Source organism: Sorghum bicolor, chromosome 4 (assembly GCF_000003195.3).
Source record: "Sorghum bicolor cultivar BTx623 chromosome 4, Sorghum_bicolor_NCBIv3, whole genome shotgun sequence".
In the NCBI taxonomy this organism is placed as follows: Eukaryota; Viridiplantae; Streptophyta; class Magnoliopsida; order Poales; family Poaceae; genus Sorghum; species Sorghum bicolor.
In genome coordinates this window covers 20,786,923-20,804,622 of record NC_012873.2, presented here as the reverse complement: position 1 = coordinate 20,804,622, position 17,700 = coordinate 20,786,923, and positions in this window count along the sequence as shown.

Genomic DNA, 17,700 nt, shown 5'->3' with positions numbered 1-17,700 from the left:
GGACCTTGTAATAAAAAATCAAGAAATCAATCAAACACACGTTTTTACTCATATTCCAGCATCTACTTTTCGACGACTTCGTCATACTTTTTCCCTTTTATTACGAGTTCTTAGGAATTCGTCGACTTAAGCTCGGCGTATTCTCAAGTTCCGCGTGAGTACCTCTTAGCCGTGACATCCGGGCGCATCGCTGTTGTCAGGACTAAAGTATTCGAGTTATCACCTTTGCCGATAGTAAGGTCAAATCGGCTGGCACGCCTTAACGTTTGAATTGGGTATTAGCCCTTTGTGTTTGCAGATCAGTTTTGCATCAACAGTCTCAGATAGATCAGCTTGCTTCTGCTGCTGGTGTTGAAAATGTTAGTTCGGTGACCACGAGAGGGGGTAAGACCACTCGTGATCCACCAAACCCTAACCATGGTACAGCTAAGACTCCGCGTCAACAAGAACAAACATCTGCTGAGCCGGTTGATCCTCAAGACGAATCATCAGATGAGGAACTGACTCCAGAAGTTTATGGGGACACCACGATGCTTCCTTTCCCCACCAGGTGGAGGAAGAAGAAGGACGAAGAAGAGCAATTGGTCGAGAAGACAAACGCCAGCGTCCCGCTGATGGATGTCTTGCACATACCATCCTAAGCTAAGTTTATCAAGGATATCATCAACAACAAGCGACCATTACCCTCCGCAGAAGTCGTCAAGCTGACAGATGAGTGTAGCGCAGCTATACTCAACCATCTACCTGAGAAGCAGCAAGATCCTGCTTACCCCACAATTAAATGCTCAATAGGCACCCAAGATTTTGATCATGCCTTATGTGATCTTGGGGCGAGAGTGAGCGTCATGCCGAAATCAGTCTTTGATAGGCTAAACTTCACCAACTTGGAACCAACCAACACGACACTCCAGTTAGCGGACTCGTCAGTTCGGTAACCAGTAGGGATTGCCCAAGACATCCCTGTCAAGATCAGAGGATATTACGTCCCCGTGGATTTTGTGGTGTTAAATATGGAACTCACCAAGGAGACACCACTAATCCTGGGAAGGCCATTCTTGAGCACGGCAAAAGCACAAATTGATGTGGGAGCCAGAGAAATCCGCTTCAACATTAATGGCCAAGAAGAGAAGTTCGAATTCAGGCCACGCCGTCAAGAATCCTGCAACATGATACGCATCCGCTACGGGCCAAATCCCCAAGGCATCAGGGAAGTTGAGATCCAGCCCCAACTTCTGAAAAACTTATCAAAAATATCAAAATAAAAGCCAGAGCCAAAGCAAAAGGCGGCTCCTAAAAAGAATAAAAGGAGCAGAAAAAGAAAGAAGCTCCCGAAAAGAAAATCCAAGAAAAGAGGGACGAAGTCCCCAAACCCTCACAAAAGAAGACAGTGTGGAAGGTAAAAGAAAAAGTTGAACAAACCGCCACACTGCGCAAGGTGATCCACCTAGAATGGAAGCCCAAGAAGGTCCAACCATCTCCTCCTCCTAAGACGGATGAGCCATCATCAAGCAAACAGTGATGGGAGAAAAGTCCGGCTCCACGGACTATAAAGATGAGCCCTTGCCGAAGGTAAATCGGTATTTATCCCTTTTGTTTTCTAATAAATGTTTTTAATAAATCTTATCCATCACATGTCTCTCAAAATATATATATATATATATATATATATTTATATATATACTTAATAATAATAAAGATGGAGGCACGCTGATGGAAGTAAGGTAAAGAAAAGGTAAAAGTTTATCTTTGTTTTCTTTTGAATAAATAAAATAAAAGGCCTTGCTGCATTTATGATATGACCATAGTGCCCCCATGTTTCATGCTGTTTGAATTCAAAATCCTTCATGATCATGGAAAAAATTTTATCATAAATGCAAGATAGTGTGAATTTTGAATTCTTTCCTCTTTTCACACACACTATCACTCTGATACGCTGCGAATCAAAATTGATCGTAAGTGGGATTAAAATCCACTCTGTCCAGAAAGAACTTGCCAAAAAGACAGGGGCTGACTGGTGGGACCCAGGGTGCGGGCGCAACCAGTTGCGGACGCAACCCTGGCCCGACCAATTAGGCCCAATCTTTTTTGAAAAGTTTCCTTTTTGTTCAAATATCAATTACCCGCCTACGATCAAGTTTGTTTCTGTTTTTATGACCTCGGTAGAACCTATTTAAATAGCCCATGGCTCTCTCTTTTCATCACACCAAGACTCTCTCTTCTCCCTTATGCAAAAGTTTGCTAAGCTCTCCCATTCCCAAGTGCTAATCATGGCTAGCTACGCCCTCTCGCTGATCAACGCACCCAAGACCGTAGCAACCCTAGATATAGCACCCTACCAAGAGAATTCTTCTCGGCAGAAAGTCCGTCACGAAAAGAGAAATCCTTTGGCCACCCTACCAGCAAACCACAAAGCACCCATCAACAGTGCCGCAAACATAACCACTGCTGCCCGTTCCACCACAAATAACATAGAGCGCAAGAAGAAAAATCCTAGTGGTGAAGGATCTAGCAGTCGTGCTGGTAGCCGGAAGGCTGGCAAATCCAAGGAGGTCGAATCCTCCAGTGCTCTCCCTAGGATTAGGAGGCATTTGCCCCGGCCATCCATCAAGCGTCGTGCAGGACAGTACGAGAGCAGCGATGAGGAGGATGATCCTTGTATCCTCACTGATCTTAAATCCGAGCAAGCTAGCCTTCGCTCTGTCCTAAGGGTTTTAGAAGACGACCTAGAAGAGAAGCATACTGAGATTAGGAACCTCAGCGATGATATCAATAGGTTTCATTTCAGGTTCAACAATAAGCTGAGGAAGGTCGCTGAAAACCTAGGTGTTGGTCGCCTCGTGGAAAATCTTTAGACCACATCTGCTGCACGCTTCTCGTTGTTTAGACACAAGCATGATCTTCTTTGTTGCTTAATTTATTTCCCTTTAATAATGTAATGTGCCTTTTCAAAGTTATCAATAATATTTTTGAGTTATTATGAGCACTTGTTTTCTTTATATATTATGACTAACCATGACAGAGAAGAAAACAAGTGTGGGGGAGGGAATCTTCGAGAACTCGGTTTGCACAACCTTCTCCCCCTTCCAAAAAGTTTTTCGAAAATAAAATATTTAAAATATCGTTACCTTCAAACTCCATTTAACATGTCTCCTAGTTTCAAATTTGCTTTGCATATGGTTTAATCCTTGCTAATATCCTTGAGGTTATGAACACTTGTAGTAGGAACCCCACTTTATCTAAGTAATTGACATATCTGATATAGTAGGATGACATGATTCTTGCTAAGCTCTTACAAAGTACTTCAGATTTATTTTATCAAAAACAAAAGTTACACATGGCAAGTTTCCTTTAATGGTTTTAAGCTTTCACCTACCAACGCCAAATATACTTTGATCATGATGAAACCTTCAGTCATATGCTGCTTGTAGTATGTTGAGCTTTGTCAAATTGTTGTGACCCAAGCGAGATTATGGTCTTACGCCCATGATTAGAGATTCACTTACACCCACCAAATAAAGCCGACTCTTACACTAAGAAGTCGCGCACAACATGCACCCTTCCATCCACCAAAAATTTTGCCAACTCTTATCCTGAGAGTTGTGTCTTAGCTTTCCACCAAATAAAAATGCCAAACTCTCATCCTAAGATTTTCGCATCCCCAAATTCACTCCTTACTTTTTGTCCTCATGACATCTCTTTAAATTTCTCTGATTCCATTCATCAAGACATATGGGCTATAGTTGAAAAAAAATCAAAGGAAAAAAAACCAAAGAGGCATAGATGGGAAAGAAAAAAACAAAAGAGGGAAAAATATACACAAGATAGAGCCCATATATTTTCCTCTCTCTCTCTCTTTTATCCTTCAAAATAAAAGAGAGTCATGATGCAAAAAGGAGTGACCAAAAATATTTAGAATTAGGATTTCCATCAATTCCACAAACAATTTCCACACACTTGCACAATCTCAATCAAGGCGTAAGGCTTGTATCTCCTGGTGGTCCGGTTTTTGACTTCGCAACATATGTGCTGCAAGTATGCCCACCTTTTATACCTACCCAAAAATCCAGATAAAGCTTTTAGAGGTAGGAAGATCTAAGAAGGCATCAATCTTCTATGCCTTGGTAAGGAACCACTTACACATATGAGTGATTTGAGAGAATCATTCAAGGAATCACAAGCCATGTTTTTATTTCAAAAACTTACAAAAACCCAAGTGTCTTAAGTAAGAGCAAAGTCAAGAGGACTTGAATCCAGGCTGTTCCATATTTCAATCACCAAAGATTTATGTGCTAGACACTTTGAAGTTCACAAACCTAGGTGAAGCTTGGAATAACCTGTATGCAGGCTCTTTGACAAGGATGATGAACCCATTTGGTCCAAAGTGCCTTCACTCGAGGACGAGCAAAGGACCAAGTGTGGGGGAGTTGTTGGCGACGCTTATTATATAAAAATAAATATCTTTTTATAAATAAAAATAAATAGAAAATAGGGCTTTGATCTAATCTTTCCACGAGTTTTGGTATATATGCTATTTTCATGTATGACACGTGGAAAAGTGCAAAAGATACAAGAAGTGCGCAATGCAAGAATTCGTATTTAGAAAAGACGCAAACCAACTCCAATAGAGAAAAGCCCACAAAAAATGAACTGGACCAATCCGTAACCACGAGGAGGATCAGGGCCCAGAGCACCACCGACCACGCGAAGGTGGTGGCCAGGGGGCCCACTGTTGACGGTATTTATACCATGTTTTCTACTATCATAACCGTCAACATAAGACTCATTTTGGGAGAAAACAACCAAACAAAATAGTAATATAGGTACATATAACCTAGTTCCACATGTACATGCTACTATTTGGTTGCAGGAGTAAGAACAGGTACTTTTCAAGGGTCCAAACACTAAGAAGGGGTGAATAACTAAAGATCAGTGACACCAGTAACCAAGACAACATTATAGTCATGAAGAGGAAGACATATAGGACAGGGCTGACACCCTAACCCCATAGAATTGGGGTCGGGCGACCCCACTTTGGTGGGTCCCACAGGTCAGCTCAACTCCACCGACATCAGAGAGCCTCCAGGACACTGCAGGTGGGCCCAACCAGCCAGATAGGGGGTCGGCCGACCCCACTTCATGGCGGTTCCAGGGTCGGTTGGCCTCCCACCGACCTTGCCCACATGTTGCACATGTTAGTTTGCCTCTACCGTTGATCAGATGGCGGTTGTGAAGTCGGTTTGATCCAATGGTGCATGATGAAGATGACGCGGATCGCTGACGTGGCACCGGAGTAGCCCCTACTCCATCTCCCACTATAAATACCCCCCTATTCCTTCACTTAAGAGTCATGTATCTTAGGAGTAAACTACTTTAGTAGCTTAGTGATATCATAGTGAGTAGAGAGTGAGGAGTTCCAAGGAGGAGTCCCGGCCTGTCGGGAGTCTTCTTCGCGGAGCACCTCAGCGGAAGCAGGTCTTCTTGTAAGTCTTACTTCTGAGTCTTTTCTAGTATTTAATATTTGGTCTGGTACTTTAAGTATAAGAATCCTTTACTGGCACATTGCTTGATCTTGAGTGCTCTTAGCTTTAGCTAAGCTTAGGGTAGCAAGAGCTAGTTTAGACGTGGTGTCTAGACTACTTCTTGCCAGTGTGGACTCCTTGTCGCAGTTGTGTAGACACCTAGTGTGAGAGTGACAGTCCTCACTAGGCGGAAAGTTCCTCGCATCTGTTGTAGGCAAGTTGCAAATAATAGTTGGGCTGAGCAGGGTAGTCGCTTAGGAGACGAGGAGGTGAAAAACTTCGTTAACTCAATCCTCCTTTTCGGGTATCGCCCTCAGTAAAGAGTTAGGTGAAAAACCTTGACTATACTTAATTACCAAGACCAGGAATTAATACTAGTTAGACCTCTCTACCCCATTATCCTAGACCCTTTGATCATCACCTAACGATCTAAAGCCTAGTTAATTCACTTCGCGTTCCCCGTGGAAATCACGATACCTGGAATACTCCCGGTGAAGGCTACATTGACTACCGTACTCTTGCGGTATAACCGTTTGCCACTTCTGGTGTCAACAAGCTTTCTGGCGCCGTTGCCGGGGAACGGTAGCTGTTTTAACTAAAAAAAAAATCGTTAAGTTATCTTTGTTTGATTTAAAACTTTATACACATATCCAAATGGATCAAACAACCCTCTTCGATTACGCTGCTCCAACGGGCGCTGAGTTGGAGCAAGCGAGTTCATCAAAAGCCATTTTGGCCTGTCACTATGAGCTTCGCCCGAGTCTCATAGCGATGGTTCAGGAGAATCCCTTTTCGGGAGAAGGAGATGAAAATCCTTACACACACCTACGAGATTTCGAACAACTTTGTTCATGCATCCACATCCAAGGGATGAGGCGAGTTACCCTCAAGTGGAAGCTCTTTCCGTTCTCTTTGACGGGAAAGGCCAGACGGTGGTACACTCGCTATGTAGGTAGTGTAGGAGGAGAATGGGAAAAGCTGCAAGCCAAATTCTGCCTCACCTACTTTCCCATCTCTAGAATAGCTCGTCTCCGTAGAGAAGTCCTAGACTTCAAGCAAGAAGGGAAGGAGTCTCTAGGTGCGGCCTGGGCGCGTCTCACCGACTTAACATCATCTGGCCCAGACTTAGGTATAACCGAGCCAATTCTTATGCAACATTTTTACCTCGGACTTAGCCAACAATCCGCACAATTCCTTGATTTAGCCTCCAAGGGAGCATTCCTTCATTTACCTATCAGTGAAGGTAAGGCCATTCTTGGGACTATTCTCGAGAATACCCCTTACACTGATGATCATATTGAAGCTCCTGAGGAAGATCGAACTCCTAGGGATGAACCTTCGACAGCCAAAACTCCTTTAGCCGCAACCCAAGCTGTCGAACCTGAACCAATACCACAAGCACCTCCAAGGGAAGAAGTAATTCATCCCTTGGATTACCCACTTAACATCGAGACTGATCTATTTGCCGATTTTGGCAATGTCTCGAATCAACCTGTGCAAAGGAGATCTACAGCACGCAGAGCTCCGAATAGCCATATCCCAGCTCATCTTGAGGCTGGTTACCTCAGGGCAACTGCCCAAGAACTCACGGCTATTATGAGTAATGAATGGGTTAGAGAAGCTGAGACATCATCTGATGTCATCAAACTTCTCTCGAGTTTTACACCCATTCCCTGTGTCATAAACTCCACTCCTATAGAATCCCTTTATGACCCTACTGTAGGAGTAAGCCTAATGTCCAAATCATTAGTACTGACACTCCTAGGCGAGGAACCATTAACCCCGACCAGCAAATTTCTTAAATTACCCTCTGGGGAAATGGTCGAGAGTTGTGGGATTGCACAGAATATTCCTGTCTCCATTAACAAAGTCAACATTCTGCTAAACTTCTTTATCTTTGATATGAAAGAAGTTGACTTGTTAATCGGGCACCCCATCATGAGGTTCCTAAATGGATTTCATGAAGGGCGTCTCAAGGGTAACCTCGGGAAGGGCTTAGACCTTTCTATGCCTTTTGCCGGCTCTATTAATTCTAAAGCCGAGACCCCGCCCGAGCCTGACCCAATAAAGGAGGTGATGTCGGCATCTCTTCTGGACGCTTCTCAGCCTGACTTAGAAGAAGACGCCGAAAACTTCATCCAAGAAGAAGAGAACAAATTAGAAGAACCATTAGACTTGGATGAATCTAAACCACCACCAAAACCCTCTATAGAACTTAAGCCACTTCCCTCTGGACTTAAGTACGCCTTCCTTAATGGTGATAGAGAGACTCCGGTAATCATTAGTGATCAACTGACAGAAGAAGAAGTCACCAAACTCATCATCGTCTTAGAAGAACGCCGCTCTGTCTTAGGATACTCGTTAGAAGACCTTAAGGGAATTAGTCCTGCACTCTGCACTCATCGCATCCCTATCGAACCCGATGCTATACCTTCCAGGGAGCCTCAGAGAAGGCTAAATAATGCGATGAGAGAAGTTGTGAAGAAAGAGGTCTTAAAACTATTGCATGCGGGCATAATCTACCCTGTTCCGAACAGTGAATGGGTCAGCCCCGTTCAAGTAGTTCCTAAGAAAGGAGGAATGACGGTCGTTAAAAATGACAACAATGAACTCATTCCTCAACGGACTGTCACGGGATGGAGAATGTGCATAGACTACCGAAAACTTAACAAGGCCACTAAGAAAGACCACTTTCCGTTGCCATTCATCGATGAGATGCTGGAACGGTTAGCCAAACACTCTTTCTTCTGCTTCCTTGATGGGTATTCGGGTTACCATCAAATCCCAATCCATCCCGACGACCAAAGTAAGACTACATTCACATGCCCCTACGGAACATATGCATATAGGCGCATGTCTTTTGGCCTATGCAATGCTCCTGCCTCTTTTCAAAGGTGCATGATGTCCATCTTCTCCGATATGATCGAGGAAATCATGGAAGTTTTCATGGACGACTTCTCCGTCTATGGGAAAACTTTTGATGATTGCCTAAAGAACCTGGACCGAGTCTTACAAAGGTGCCAAGAGAAGCACTTGATCTTGAACTGGGAAAAGTGCCATTTTATGGTTCGAGAAGGGATAGTGTTAGGACATAGAGTGTCCGAACGTGGGATAGAGGTAGATAGAGCTAAAATTGAAGTTATAGAACAGCTCCCTCCTCCCACAAATGTTAGGGGCGTCCGTAGCTTTCTTGGCCATGCAGGCTTTTATAGAAGGTTCATACAAGATTTCTCTCAAATTGCTAGACCTTTAACAAACCTGTTAGCTAAGGATGCACCCTTTGATTTTAATGATGAGTGCTTGGATTCCTTTTACTATCTTAAGAAAGCACTTATCTCTGCACCAATCATTCAACCCCCTGATTGGTCGCTACCTTTTGAGATAATGTGTGATGCTAGTGATTACGCTGTAGGTGCTGTCTTAGGACAGACTAAAGATAAGAAGCATCACGCAATATCTTATGCTAGCAAAACACTAACAGGACCACAGCTGAATTATGCAACAACTGAAAAAGAACTGTTGGCTGTAGTGTTTGTTATAGACAAGTTTAGATCTTATTTAGTTGGAGCAAAGGTGATTGTTTACTCCGATCACGCAGCTCTAAAATACTTGCTCACTAAAAAAGATGCTAAACCAAGATTAATAAGATGGATCCTACTACTCCAAGAATTTGACTTAGAAATTAGAGATAAAAAGGGAGTAGAAAACTCGGTAGCCGATCACTTGTCTAGGATGCAAATCGAGGATAAACAGGATCCACCTATCAACGACTACATTCGAGACGACACACTCCTCCGAGTTTCAGAAGCCTACCCATGGTATGCAAACATAGTCAACTACCTGGCGTCCGGATACATACCATCTGGGGTAGACAAGAAGAAGCTTGTTAAAGAGAGTAGGGTGCACCTATGGGACGATCCTTACCTCTACAGAGTCTGTCAAGATGGCGTACTCAGGAGATGTGTTCCCATGGACGAAGCAGTAAAAATAATGGAAAAATGCCATGGGGCAGAGTACGGAGGCCACTATGGAGCATTCAGGACCCATGCCAAGATATGGCAGAGTGGATTCTACTGGCCTACCATGTACGAAGATACAAAGAACTTCGTGAGGAGATGTGCAAGGTGTCAGAAGCATGGGAACATCAATACTCGTGATGCAATGCCACTCACAAACAACTTACAAGTCGAGATATTCGATGCTTGGGGCATAGACTACATGGGGCCATTCCCTTTGTCACAAGGGTGTGAGTACATCCTAGTGGCAGTAGACTATGTGTCCAAGTGGGTCGAAGCAATGCCCTGCAGAGCAGCCGACTCTACACATTCGATAAAGATGTTCAAGGAAGTCATATTTCCACGCTTCGGCACCCCCAGAATAGTTATCAGTGATGGAGGGAGCCACTTCATTGACAGAAGATTCCGACGGTTCTTAGCTGAAGTGGGGATAAGGCACAACATTGGAACACCCTATCACCCTCAAACGAGCGGACAAGCAGAAACATCTAACAAACAAATCAAGAACATTCTGCAGAAGACTGTCACTAAGATGGGAACCGGCTGGAAAAGCCATCTACCAGATGCACTTTGGGCATACAGGACCGCATACAAGACCCCAATTGGTATGACACCATACCAACTTGTATACGGTAAGACATGCCATCTACCAGTAGAGCTAGAGCATAGAGCTCACTGGGCAATCAAGAAATGGAACATGGATTTGCCCTCGGCCGGAAGAAATAGAAAGCTCCAAATCTCCGAACTAGAAGAATGGAGAGATAAAGCCTATCACAATGCCAGGATCTACAAAGAGAGAACAAAAAGATGGCATGATAAAAGGATCAAGCAAAAGGAATTTCATCCTGGGGATAAGGTTCTCATGTTCAACTCAAGGGTCAAGTTATTTGGCCATGGAAAGCTAAGGAGCAAATGGGAAGGACCATTCTTCGTTGTTGACGCCGCGACTCATGGAGCGGTAACGCTGCGGGACGACGACGGCAACACCTTTAAGGTAAATGGTCATCGTCTTAAAGTTTTCCATGAACATGAACCTTTAGAAGAAGAAGTTGATATGATAGAATTTGAATCTGACACAAAGTCTTAAATTCCACATGTCCTTCTTTTTACCCCCTTTTTGTTTAAATAATTGCTAAATCAATATATTTAGTTCCTTTTTGTTTTGAAATAGGTTTGTAAAGGGTTTTAGATGACGTAGGATCAAAGTTGGGCCGCCGAACACCCCAAATGGGGGTCGGCCGACCCCTCTTCTAGGGGTTTTGGCCCAAGGGGGGATAGGTTTAGAAAGAGGGGAATGAATAGAGTTCGGTGCTGAAATTCAAAATTCAAAATCCTGAAATATAGGGGTCGCCCGACCCCAATATTTTGAGTTTTGAAATCCCCTGGAGTCTCGGATCGTCCCTCAAACGTTCCACGACGCTCCTTTTCAAAATTCAAACTCTCAGGCTCCAAACACATCTATTTATCCCCCCTCTTCTTCTTCTTCCTCCTCTCAATTCATTCCTTCTCATCTTCACCTCGAACCAGACTCTCCTAGCCTCCATTCCTTGCCAAGAGATTCATCTCCATGGCTCCTCCAACTAAATCTTCCAACCAAGCCATTCGCTCCAACTCCCCACGTCCGCAAAGGTCTCTAACTGAGAGCCTGGAGCTTGCCCTAGCCATCAACGTGCTGGAGCTTGAACCACTAGCCATGGTGCCGCCGGCTGGAGGGCCGACGGGCCCCATGTGGGGGTCGCCCGACCCCAAGAGGGGTCGCCCGACCTCGCCCCGGGTGACGCAGCGCTCCGCGTCGGCCTCTCGTTCGCTCACACCGCGCAGGGGCATCGGCAAGTCCCCTACTCGAGCCGTAACGCCGGTTCGACCTACCACGGGCCAACTTGCGCTGCGGGAGAAGGCGCCGATGGCCACCAAGCAGGCCATCACCATCTCCTCCGACACGATCCACACCTCTTCCTACTCGCCGTCCACCCCAACCTTTTGGAGGAACCACCAAGTGGTGGGCAGTGGGCCGGGAAAGGGGAAGGTGCTGATCCCGCCACTGAACTCTAAGGAAAAGATGGAGTTGCGGGAGTCCTTTGACTCGTCAGCAAGTCCATCCATCCGGCGGAAGATGGATCCACCTCCGATCAACGGTGCGCCTGGCAAATACGAAGAAGATCCAGAAAAAGGCGACATCGAGAAGCTCCTGGAAGTCACAGCTAGCCTTAGAAAGAAAAATAGGATCTTAGAGGAGACAGTGTCGGAGCTCAGGATGGAGAATCTTGAGTTAGAAGATCACTTCCGCCACCTGCGCATTAGCACCAGCGCTAAAATCAAGCGTTTGGCGCAAGCAATTGGGCGGGAGGATCTCCTCAAACCTCCATCTCCCTAAATAAATTAGTTAGTTTAGGTTATAGGCACTATTTGATTATTTAGGTTTGATTACTCAATTTTATTTTTCAATTTGTCACTTTGAATTTCGCAATGTAAAAGTGCCTATACAATTGAAATTTGATTTAATGGAGTCGTTTTTGGTCCTGCTGGTGTGTTGCCACCAGCAGGACATCTGCATTTGATCGTCTCTCTCTGTTTTAAGTTCAGCTGCACGAAAACTGCAAGTGTGGGGGGGGTCGCCCGACCCCCCAACTTCATCTCTGAACTGCCGTGAGCATGGAACAACACTGCATACACCTTGGCACGTCATGGCACCAAAAACAGGCGCGATGAGGGGGTCGCCCGACCCCCTTTCTATGGCAAAAGGAAACGACACAAGTGCAGAAAGACTTCCCGAGGGACGTAGAATCGAGTGGCAGGGCCAGGAACCTCCAGGTGGGGTCGGCCGACCCCTCCATAGAGCCCTGGGCCCACCAGGAAGCTTCTATACGACGAAACACATCTTTCCTGCCCGGTTTGCTAACTCTTCCCCCTCTCAGTCTGTCCAATTCTTTACCTTTGTGTCACAATTAAAATAAAATTTGATAGTTTAAACTTGTTTGCAAAATAAAAAGTGAACTGGTTCATGATTTAAGAGAAATTGTGACATAAAGTATAGTTCTTACAATTGTTCATCCTCATGGGTAAAAATCTATAGGAACCATATTGACTAAGTTGTTGATGAAAGTGATATAACTCTTGGCTAAGAATTCATAACATTTCTATTCAAGGTACTTAGAGATTTGTTTCAAAAATATCACAAAACCATAGTATCATTTACTCCTCATTAGCAAGAAATTCCCACCAAAAGCCATACACTTAGATATTCAAGTAACCATTTTATGAAATGCAACCTGCTTTTGTAATGAGTTTTGTCAAAACCTTGTTGACCCTAGTGAGAGTTGTATCATAGTCACAAGATCAAGATCACATACACACCACATATATATATGCTGCTTCTACACTGGAAGTACGCAACCACATGTATTGTGCATCCACTAAATAGGTTGCTCCATACTCTAAGTATTAGAACACCTCTCTAAATATTGTTTAGAAAATGAGACATAAAAGGCTTGGCAAAATAAAAGAAAAAGAAAAAATGGACATGTGCAAGTCCATGAAGTATAAAAAAAAACAAATTAGCACATAAAGCTCAAAGAAAAAGGAAATCTAGCCATGTCTCAATATACAAGTAGAGAGAGTGTAGCAAATAAAGGAGCAACCTAGTCCACCATATAACACACTTGCACATCTTGATCTATGACTATGACACTCCTCTCTTTGGATCCTTGTTTTTGACTTAACAATATTTGCAAAGTAGAGTATGCTACCTTGTTTATCCCTACCAAGCCCCATATAAGCCTATAGTTATAGGATGAAACAAGTTGGCATTCATGCCTTGGTGAGGACTACTAAAAAAAAAACTTTGAGTGATCTAGAGCGCTAAATGAGGAGTAGGATTGAACTATGTGACTTATTTTAAAAAGTGTCATAAAAACTCTAAGTACCAAGAATATGAAATTGGAATTTGATCTTGTTGTGAGAGTTGTTCCTTTTCTCAACCTCTGAAGGATATATGCTAGACACTTACACAAAAACCCATTTGGATGAACTATGTTCGAACTAGCATTTTATGCTCACTACTATCTTAAGTTAGAAACCATTGATCACTCATTTTTAACCTTTACTCGAGGACGAGCAAAGACTCAAGTGTGGGGGGTCTTGTTGACGGTATTTATACCATGTTTTCTACTATCATAACCGTCAACATAAGACTCATTTTGGGAGAAAACAACCAAACAAAATAGTAATATAGGTACATATAACCTAGTTCCACATGTACATGCTACTATTTGGTTGCAGGAGTAAGAACAGGTACTTTTCAAGGGTCCAAACACTAAGAAGGGGTGAATAACTAAAGATCAGTGACACCAGTAACCAAGACAACATTATAGTCATGAAGAGGAAGACATATAGGACAGGGCTGACACCCTAACCCCATAGAATTGGGGTCGGGCGACCCCACTTTGGTGGGTCCCACAGGTCAGCTCAACTCCACCGACATCAGAGAGCCTCCAGGACACTGCAGGTGGGCCCAACCAGCCAGATAGGGGGTCGGCCGACCCCACTTCATGGCGGTTCCAGGGTCGGTGGGCCTCCCACCGACCTTGCCCACATGTTGCACATGTTAGTTTGCCTCTACCGTTGATCAGATGGCGGTTGTGAAGTCGGTTTGATCCAATGGTGCATGATGAAGATGACGCGGATCGCTGACGTGGCACCGGAGTAGCCCCTACTCCATCTCCCACTATAAATACCCCCCTATTCCTTCACTTAAGAGTCATGTATCTTAGGAGTAAACTACTTTAGTAGCTTAGTGATATCATAGTGAGTAGAGAGTGAGGAGTTCCAAGGAGGAGTCCCGGCCTGTCGGGAGTCTTCTTCGCGGAGCACCTCAGCGGAAGCAGGTCTTCTTGTAAGTCTTACTTCTGAGTCTTTTCTAGTATTTAATATTTGGTCTGGTACTTTAAGTATAAGAATCCTTTACTGGCACATTGCTTGATCTTGAGTGCTCTTAGCTTTAGCTAAGCTTAGGGTAGCAAGAGCTAGTTTAGACGTGGTGTCTAGACTACTTCTTGCCAGTGTGGACTCCTTGTCGCAGTTGTGTAGACACCTAGTGTGAGAGTGACAGTCCTCACTAGGCGGAAAGTTCCTCGCATCTATTGTAGGCAAGTTGCAAATAATAGTTGGGCTGAGCAGGGTAGTCGCTTAGGAGACGAGGAGGTGAAAAACTTCGTTAACTCAATCCTCCTTTTCGGGTATCGCCCTCAGTAAAGAGTTAGGTGAAAAACCTTGACTATACTTAATTACCAAGACCAGGAATTAATACTAGTTAGACCTCTCTACCCCATTATCCTAGACCCTTTGATCATCACCTAACGATCTAAAGCCTAGTTAATTCACTTCGCGTTCCCCGTGGAAATCACGATACCTGGAATACTCCCGGTGAAGGCTACATTGACTACCGTACGCTTGCGGTATAACCGTTTGCCACTTCTGGTGTCAACACCCACCCAGGTTGCGGGCGCAACCCTGGTGACGGTTCCCCAGCCCCACCTTCTTCCGGCGGTTGCATGGCGGCATGCATAGAATGGTTTCACTTACTACTATATTTAGATCCCGCAAACCGTCCTAGCTGAGCTATAAATAGATGGCTACCCTCTCATTTGTAACACACCATCATTTGGAGCAACACACCTCACATTCTACACTTGTTCTCTTTAGTTTAGTACTAGTAGTAGAGCAAGGCAAAGCTAGCAAGGAGAGCTTGTCTCCTTGGAGGATCAAGAGTGTCTTGGTATGAATACAATTATGCCTTCCTCCATGAGCAAGTTCTTATATTCTTTATACAGTTATGCTTTTGATTTAGAGTATAGTCGTGTTCATATCATGATCATAGTTTATGAGCTAGTTCATAGTTCTAGCTCTATGTTCTTGATATGTTCATCATAGTTCTTCATCGTTCATCAAGTTAATATGAATAGAGGAAGAACTAGGGTTGAGATAATGGTTCTCTGGGTTGTAATGGTCACCCTTAGCCGAGCCTGTCAATCCGAAGGGTTGGGGTCCCGGGAGGCTAGGGGGTGTTTCCAAGTACACGGGCATGGTACTCGGGTATGCGGAGACCCGAGGATATGCGGGTATCCCACGGGCAGAGGGGTAGGTGGCAGGGTGGTGACAGCCCTGTCATCCTTCGTATTCCCCCACGTTCGGATATTCGGTAGGAGTCATGTAAAGTCTCTGTTTGCTGGCAGACCAGCTATGGAGATCTAACTAGTATCTCAGACTTAGCTCTAACTTGTTCTTAATAGCTAGATGACCTGCTAACAGATCTGTTGTATAACTTGTATACGACCATGCCTGCTCGCGTAGTTGTTCTTTTATTCTTTGTTTTCCCTTTATTCCTTGAGGTTGCTCCGATGTGTGTCCGCTATCAAATCAACTACATACTTACCCCTATTTATACTATGTCTACCATGCATATATTTCAATAAGTAATCATGTTTATAACCAAAGCTAGATGCTTTCACAATGCCTTCCTACGGGAAATTATAAATACGACACCCTTGAATACTCACGGGTTGAAATGCTGCAATGATAGTTCTGTGCGCTTGCAGAGTAATTTATTCCTATAACTGAGCTATCGATTGGCGTACCTAAGTACCTTTACTTAAGATTGTAATCCTTGTGCACCCACACGGTGCCGGGCCACAGCTTTGCATATCGTAAGTAAGGATGGTTAGGAAGGCCAATCTGGCAATTCTAATCATCAGTACCAGACTGCACTACCTAGGCCCGCGTCGTAAAGAGCCTTGGGTTATCATTCTGAAGTGATGGTGGTTAGGATATGTCAAGAACGTTTCTAGTGTTATCATTAGGGATGGACTCAAACTCTATCTTTAGTGGTTTTGCTAAGAAACGCCAATAACTAGCTACAAATACATTGATGTTGGGGACAAGGTAGTATGATTTAACTTGTCAAAAATTACCTTTGGCATGACACTGATGCTTGCTCCCGAGTCACATAGTGCATGCTCAAAGTGTTGTGTCCCGATGGAGCAATCAATGGTGGGGCACCCGGGGGCCTTCTTCTTCTCTAGGAATTTATTCAAGATGTCTTTGCTTAATTCTTCAGTTAGTTTAATTACCTCGGTTTTAGGCAGCGGCTTCTTGTTGTTGAGGATGTCTCTCACGTACTTGGCGTAGGTTGGAAGCTGCATTGCATCAAGTAACGGGATATTGACATATAGTTGTCGAATTACCTCAACAAATTTGCTGAATTGTTCATCAGTCTTTTGAGTCCTCGTCCTAGGGAATGGCATTAGTAGGTTTGTGTCGTAGAACTCATGTGGTGCCACTTTCCCATTGAACTTGGTACTTTCTTCTGTAGATGGAAGCTCTACTTCTTCTACCTTGTCTTCTTCATCCTACTTGTCTTTCCTTGCTGGTTTCCTTGTCATGTTAGGATATGGTGGATCACAAGTGGTCTTACCCCCTCTCATTGTCACCGCATTTGAGGAATAACAAGAATTAACAGAAGCAGCAATTTGAGTCATCTGGGCCTCTAAGACCTTATTAAAGTTCTATTGATCCTTAACAGCAGAAGCTAGAGAGTCCATTTTAGAAGTTAATAATTCAAGAGTCTTGTCATTAGCTAACAACCTTTTATTTATGCTTTCATTAATTTTAGCTTGATTAACAACAAGATCTCTAAGCGTAGGCCAGCTAGATTTTTTTAAAATTACCTTGGCCTTGGAAGCGTGGTGTCAGTCTGCTTTGTCGTGGTTGCCATTGTCAAATGTGGAGACGACCTCTAGAATTTCTTCCTCCTACAAATTTCTAGGCTATGCTTTCCCCAGCAACGGCGCCAGAAATGCTTGTTGGCAAATCTTAACGCACACTGGCTAGAGTAAGATGTGACAAGTATCTAGAAATGGTGGCACCTAACCAGCACTGCTTAAATGCAAGCTTGAGCTATTACTAGTATAGGTTCTCAGGTTACCCTGAGCAACGGCTCCAGAAATGCTAAGCAACGCTAAGCTCTAGCAATGACACAAGATGTACCAGGGGTAACTCTGCAAGCGCACAGATACCAATGTAGCACTTCGACCGTGGTGAGTATACGCAGTGTCGTGATTTATAGTTCGTCCAAGGGAAAGCATGCTAGAGGAGATAGCAAGGAAGAGAAA